Raw genomic sequence first — 7,500 nt, 5'->3', positions numbered from 1 at the left:
TGTCGCGAGGGATATTTTTTTTTTTTTTTTTTTTTTTTTTTTATCATCATCTCAAGGCAGAAAATAAGAAAAATGAAAAGAAGGATTGAAACTTTTTTTTTTCTTTTTTCTTTTTTTCGAGTGGAGACGGTAAGGGAGTAGTAGAAAGAAAGAAAGAAAAAAAGAAAAGAAAGGAAAATAGAAAATTAAAGGAAATGTCAACAGGTGAAATTACACAGACGCTTGGAGAAGAGAAGAAAGAAAGAAAGAAAAAAAAAGAAGGAAAAAAAAGAAAACAAGAAAAAAATGAAAGAGCAGTAGTGAAGCCTGTTTAATGGGGGGGGGGGGGGGGGAAACGACGGCGAAAACGGACGCGCATTCTTACCAAGCGTTCAGTCGGCCTTCATGTGTGTGAGATCTCCGATTCCAGGAAGTCATTAAAGCGAACGCATAAAGGAATAAAAGAGAAAAAAAAAGTGAGAGAAAGAAAAAGAAAAGAAAAGAAAAAGGAAAAGAAAAATAAAAGAAAAGAAAAAGGAAAAGAAAAATAAAAGAAAAGAAAAAGGAAAAGAAAAAGAAAAAAAGAGAAAGGTCAGATTGGATGTTAGGAGAAAGAGATGGGGGGGGGGGAGAGAGACAGAGAAGTCGTGTTAGTTTTATCGTGTCCGTCCTTATAAAAAGAGAGGAACAACCGGCGATACGATCATGAAGACGCTATCTTGTTTGTATTCCAAGGACTCGCTCGCCGGCCGATATGACGCTGTGTTTTCCCTCATTGTTTTATTCGTGCGCATGGCATCACTGATTGCATGGTTGCATGGTTTGCTCTTCTCATTTTCTCCTTCCACCATTTCTCTCGCGTCTCCTGTTATATTCTTGGATTATCTATTCCTTATCATCTGCCTTATTATCCTTCTGTTCGACCTACTTCAGATCCTGTTTATGCTGCTGCAGGCCGTATTCCTTTTCTTCTGCTTCTTCCCCCTATATCCACTTCCTTCTTCCTTTGTTCACCTTCCTGTTCCCCTTCTTGATTGTCGTCGTCGTCGTCCTCCTCCTCCTCCTCCTCCTCCTCCTCCTCCTCCTCCTCCTCCTCCTCCTCCTCCTCCTCCTCCTCCTCATCCTCCCCCTCCTTCTCCTCCTCCTCCTCCTCCTCCTCCTCCTCCTCCTCCCCCTCCTCTTCCTCCACCTCTTCTTCCTCCGTCTTTGTACACTATCCCCCTTAACCCAATTCCACCCTATCTGTCTCATATCTTAACACTTGTCTTTATCGCCGAGGGTGTTAGGGAGAAAAGAGTATGTGAACGAGAATGCGTGAGTTCGTGAGGAACAATGAGCTAGTGTGCGTGTGTATGCGCAGTTGTGTGTGCGAAGTGCCGGGCACTTGTGTTAATGCGTGCTCTTTTCCTAAAGTATCGGTATGAAAACAGACGCTGGAAATACGCTGTTTGTCGAATGGATGGCAGAGGGAAAGGGAGATGAGATGACGAAGAGGAGGAGCAGGAACAGGGGCTGGGGTAGGGATAGTGCTGGGGTAGGGATAGGGATAGGGGGGAAGAGCAGGAGGGAGAGGAAGAGGATGAGGAAGAAGAATAAGAAGGAGAAGAAGAAGAGTAGGAAGAGGAGGAGGATGGGGGGTGAGAGGGAGGATGTGTGCAGAGGAAGGGGAAGAGTCCGGCCGCTCGAGTTTCTCTATCGAACAGGGAAAGTGTCAACATTGGGAAGAGATGTCTCTTCCCCTTCAAAAAGTAGGGAGAATGACCCTAAAAAGTGGGGCGGGCGTCTGGCGCATCGACCTTATTTTCCGGTGCACTTGCAATGCGCATTGTGCCCTGTGCTGTTTGGCCCTTAAAACTTAAGGTCTCACCGGACAGCCGCGCCACTGTGTAATTGCCTCCCTGTATAGTATCTTTTTTTTTTTTTTACGAGAGTCCTCCCCTCAAGTGGCCTTTCTTTCACCCGCTCTGAGTGTCCTCTCTTGGCGTCCCTGTATGACATCTTTCTTGTATAGTGGCTCCTTACCCCAGTTCTCCGCGTCTGCTTTTAGTGCCTTATCTTCCGTCGTGCCTCCCTCCCTCCCTCCCTCCCTCGCTCCGCTCCTCCTCTGCTCCCTCCCTCCCTCCCTCCCTCCCTCCCTCCCTCCCTCCCTCCCTCCCTCCCTCCCTCCCTCCCTCCCTCCCTCCCTCCCTCCCTCCCTCCCTCCCTCCCTCCCTCCGCTCCCTTCCTCTTTAGCCCCCAACGACTGGTCTACAGAGCCTCCCTTATAGAGTGTGTAGGCGCTCTTTGATGTGTTCACTGACGCCCCCCACCCCCCCCACACCCACCCCCGGTCATCAATTCACGTGCGGTTGAATAAATGAGCGAGTCGGTTGATGTATTGGAGTTGTTTTGTCGTTTGCGCTGTGTTTGGGCTGTTGCTTAGGTCAGGCGATAATAATTGGTGTGAGGGAGTTAGAGGGAGAGAGAGAGAAAGAGAGAGACGGGGAAATTGAAGGTAAACAGAGAGAAAGAGAAGATAGACAGGGGAAGAGAAGATCAAGAGAGGGGAAGAGAAGATAAAGAGAGATAGGGAAAGAGGGGATAAATAGAGGAGATGGAGAGAGAGAGGGAAAGAGGAGATGGAGAGAGAGGGAAAGAGGAGATGGAGAGAGAGAGGGAAAGAGGAGATGGAGAGAGAGAGGGAAAGAGGAGATGGAGAGAGAGAGGGAAAGAGGAGATGGAGAGAGAGAGGGAAAGAGGAGATGGAGAGAGAGAGGGAAAGAGGAGATGGAGAGAGAGAGGGAAAGAGGAGATGGAGAGAGAGAGGGAAAGAGGAGATGGAGAGAGAGAGGGAAAGAGGAGATGGAGAGAGAGAGGGAAAGAGGAGATGGAGAGAGAGAGAGGGAAAGAGGAGATGGAGAGAGAGAGGGAAAGAGGAGATGGAGAGAGAGAGGGAAATAGGAGATGGAGAGAGAGAGGGAAAGAGGAGATGGAGAGAGAGAGGGAAAGAGGAGATGGAGAGAGAGAGGGAAAGAGGAGTTGGAGAGAGAGAGGGAAAGAAGAATTTGAGAGAGAGAGAGGAAAGAGGAATGGAGAGAAGAGAGAAAGAGGAGATGGAGAAGAGAGGGAAAAGAGATGGAGAGAGGAGAAAAGAGGATGGAGAAGAGAGGAAAGAGGAGATGAGAAGAGAGGGAAAGAGGAGATGGAGAGAGAGAGGGAAAGAGGAGATGGAGAGAGAAGAGAGGGAAAGAGAGATAGAAGAGAAGAGAAAGAAGATGGAAGAGAGAGAGGGAAAGAAGAGAGAAGGAAGAGGAAAAGAATGGAAGAGAAGGGAAAAAGAGATGGAGAGAGAGAGGAAAAGAAGATGAAAAAGAAAGAGGGAAAAAAAAGTGAAAAGAAAGAACGAGAGAAAAGGAGATGGAGAGAGAAGAAAGAGAATGGAGAAGAAAGAAAGAGGGAGAAGAAGAGGGAAAGAGGAGAGAGAGAGAGAGGAAAAGGGAGAAGAGTGAGATAGAGAGAGGGAAAGAGAGTGAGATAGAGAGGGAAAGAGAGTGAGATAGAGAGAGGGAAAGAGAATGAGATAGAGAGAAGGAAAGAGAGTGAATAGAGAGAGGGAAAGAGAGTGAGATAGGGAGAGGGAAAGAGGAGAAGAGAGAGAGAGAGAGAGAGAGAGAGAGAGAGAGAGAGAGAAGAGAGAGAGAGAGAGAGAGAGAGAGAGAGAGAGAGAGCAAAGGAAGGGAGGGAGGGAAGGAGGAAGAGAGGGAAACGTGAATGAATGAGGTACGTGAACGCCGACAAAGAGGAAAGGCCGTCACCGTGTTGTCCTTGACCTTAATAGAGACCTGGGGCGTCATAATTAGACTCTGTGCAACTTGCTTTGATAACTGTTACATGTTTGTCGAGTATTTTGATCCCATTTCTGAATGATATTGGATGTAAAAAAAAAAAAAAAGAAGAAAAGATCCTCTGGCAATTAGCTAATTTAACTCCTCTCCCTTCCTTCTTCCCTTCTTGTCTTCCTCCCTTCTTGCCTTTGTCTTCATGCGCCTTATCTTCCTGTCTGTCTCGCTTTGCATTCTTCTATCCTCTATGTCTTTCTATCTGCTTTTCTCTTTCTCTCCCTTTCCATCTCCCTCTTTTAAATTGTCCGTCTACCCCCTTTTCTCCCTCTCCCGTTTTTTATCGTTTTTTCCTCCCTTTCTTTATATTGTCTCCTACCCCCTCCTCATTTTCTCCCCTCCCTCGCTCTCTTCCCCCCTTCCTTCTTTCCTATTAAATACAAAAGGATAATTCTGCAATCCCATTTTGCTCCCCTCCCGTTTCCTGTGTATATCTGAACGGTGCAGAGATATGTGAGACTGAAAATGGTTTGTTTGCGTCCACGTCATATTTCACGTTTGCTGTTTACACCCGGGGCAGCGTATAGCAAACGTTCTACTAAGCTTGGCCTGTTGAGGGGTTGGAGGGGGGGGGGGCGTGCGGTAGATTACCGTTTATCGATTCACCGATTTTGTCATTTCAGGCGAGTTCTGCCTCGTTATCTCCGTTCGCGGTGTCTCATTCACTCGTGCATTCATGTATTTATTCGGTTTAATTATTCAGTTGTGTTTATTTTTGCTTGAGTCTGACCTTTAAGATTTACTTTGGAGTTGGATATTTTATTGTTTTGTTTATGTATTTTTATTATTATTATTTTTTTTTTTTTTTTTTTTTTTTTTTTTTGGGGGGGGTGTCAGCATGAATACATAGGTTTTCTCTCTTCTTCCTTCTCCTTCCCCCTTCCCTGCATCTCTCCCGTCGGTCATCTCTTTTCCTTTTCTTCCCTCTTTCCTGCATCAGTCCCACCCACTTTCCTCTGTCCATTTTAGCCGCTATCACTCCCTCCTCACCCTCTTCTTTTCCCTCCTCTCTCTCCCTCCTTTTCCCTTTCCCTCCTCTCTCTCCCTCCTTTCCCCTCTCTCTCCTCTCTCTCCCTTCTTTCCCCTCTCCCTCCTTTCCCATCTCCCTCCTTTCCCCTCTCCCTCCTTTCCCCTCTCCCTCCTCCTTTCCCTTCTCCCTCCTCCTTTCCCTTCTCCCTCCTCCTTTCCCCTCTCCCCACCACCACCACCACCCCTCCCTTCTCCCTCCCCTCACCTCTCCCATCCCCTCACCCTCCTCTCTCCCTCCCCTCTCCCTCCTCTCTCTCCCTCCCCTCTCCCTCCTCTCCCTCCCCTCTCCCTCCCCTCTCCCTCCTCTCCCTCCCCTCTCCCTCCCCTCTCCCTCCTCTCCCTCCTCTCCCTCCCCTCTCCCTCCCCTCTCCCTCCCCTCTCCCTCCCCTCTCCCTCCTCTCTCCCTCCTCTCTCCCTCCTCTCTCCCTCCTCTCTCCCTCCCGTCTCCCTCCACCTCCACCTCCACCTCCACCTCCACCTCCACCTCCACCTCCACTTCCCTTCCTCCCTCTTTCCTCCTTCCCCTCTTTCCTAAATTTACCCCGATGCCGCAAGGACTTCGCTTTTGTGCTGTATTAGTTCCAACCCCGCGGCATTATAGTGCAAAGTTGCAAGGCCCTGTCGAGGGTGGAGAGTTGGCACTTGCAAGGGTGCATTTCTAGGGGCAGGGGAAAGAAGAAAGTGATAAGGGAAAGGGAAAGGGAAGGGGTAGAGCTCGGAAATTTATGGCACTTCTGGTCAAGTTCGTTTTTTTAGAATGCCGCGTTTCTCGGCTTTCCATTGCTCTTTTATTTGCCTGTATTTAAAATAGATGTAATAATAATAATATAAACAGCACCGTATATGTCTCTATCTCTTACTCATTCTCTGACTTCCCCTCTTTTCATCTTTCTCACTTCCTCGCATCCTCCCCATCTCGCCTTCCCTTCCAGATCTATTATTCAACCTCCTTGACCTTCGGCAATCCGGTGTATTCTTCTCCTCCCGCTCTCTCTCTCTCTCTCTCTCTCTCTCTCTCTCTCTCTCTCTCTCTCTCTCTCTCTCTCTCTCTCTCTCTCTCTCTCTCTCTCTCTCTCTCTCCCCCTTTTTCTCTCTCCCTTTTTCTCTCTCCCTTTTTCACTCTTCCTTTCTCTCTCTCCCTTTCTCTCTCCCCCTTTCTCTCTCCCTTTCTCTCTCTCTCTCTCTCTCTCTCTCTCTCTCTCTCTCTCTCTCTCTCTCTCTCTCTCTCTCTCTCTCTCTCTCTCTCTCCCTTTTTCTCTCTCCCTTTTTCTCTCTCCCTTTCTCTCTCTCCCTTTCTCTCCCCCTTTCTCTCTCCCCCTTTCTCTCTCCCTTTCTCTCTCTCTCTCTCTCTCTCTCTCTCTCTCTCTCTCTCTCTCTCTCTCTCTCTCTCTCTCTCTCTTCCCCCCTCTCTCTCTCTCTCCCCCCCCTCTCTCCCTCTCTCCCTCCCCCTGCTCCCCGCTTTCTCGCCCCCTTCCTCTTCCAAGCTATGGCTGCTGATGTGCCTGTGCCAAGAATATCTTTTCAGCTCGGACTACGCCAGCAGCTGTAAAAAAAGAAAAAAAAAGAGGGGCAGGAAAGGAGGGGAAAGGTCCTATACGTGCCACTTTGTTTTTTTCATTCTCATTTTTGTTTAGTTTGGTTGATTGTTCGTTTTGTTTTGATTTTGGTGTTTGTCAGTGTTTGTGTGTTTGTGGGAGGGAAGGAGGGAGAGAATGCGTGCCATTTTCCAATTTGTTTCGAATTTATTGTTGATTATACTGTGGGGGGGGGGGGGGAGGTAGTGTTGGAGGTCGTGTGGGGGGGGTAGTGTTGGAGGTCGTGGGGGGGGAGTTCAATTCGAGGTCTTGTTTCATAGCGGAAAGTTGCAAAACTGATTCCCTAACGGGACCTTGCAACTTGTAAGACCATGCCAGTATTTACAGATATATTTCTAGGCGTGTGTGTTTGTATGCTTGCATGTTTATGAATGTTCAGATGCATGTATGCATGCATGCATGTGTGTATGTAAGTAAATATGTATATATGCATGCAAAAATGTATGAAACAGATAGCGCGATAGACTGATTGATAGTTACACTTCAGGTTATTGATTAAGGAATGGGGCAAGAGCTGATTAGACTAATTAAAGGAGTTAGCTACACTACAACGTTAGCGAAGAAAAACAGAAAAGCCGTAAAGTGTGTTTACTGCTTAAGTGTCACATTAGAGAGGTAATTACTCTTTGAAGATTGTACACTGTTGTGTGTCAATAGTTGCATGAAGTTCAGCCGACTTCAGTAAGGAGGGAAGCACGAAGGAAGCAGCGGGAATGGACATAGGAAGAAGGATAAAAGGGAATGGAGGGAAATAGGAGGAGCGGAAAGGAAGGAGGAGGAAATGAGAACGAAAATGGGAAATGGACGAAACAGAAGAGGAGGAAGTTGTTAGAAAGTAACAAAACGAAACGCAGGTGGATAACCAGTTCAAGTGACATGTCAACCAGTCAGTCACTGCCACACCCTATTAGCGAATCCACAACACTCACCTAATGAGTCATACCTCTAATAACTCCCAGCCGTCTTTCTAGTATATAAAAAAATAAGAAAATAAGCAAAAAATCACAATCTAATCGGTG

The sequence above is a fragment of the Penaeus chinensis genome, chromosome 38, assembly GCF_019202785.1.
Source record: "Penaeus chinensis breed Huanghai No. 1 chromosome 38, ASM1920278v2, whole genome shotgun sequence".
Classification (NCBI taxonomy): domain Eukaryota; kingdom Metazoa; phylum Arthropoda; class Malacostraca; order Decapoda; family Penaeidae; genus Penaeus; species Penaeus chinensis.
Note: the sequence above shows the minus strand (reverse complement) of the source record.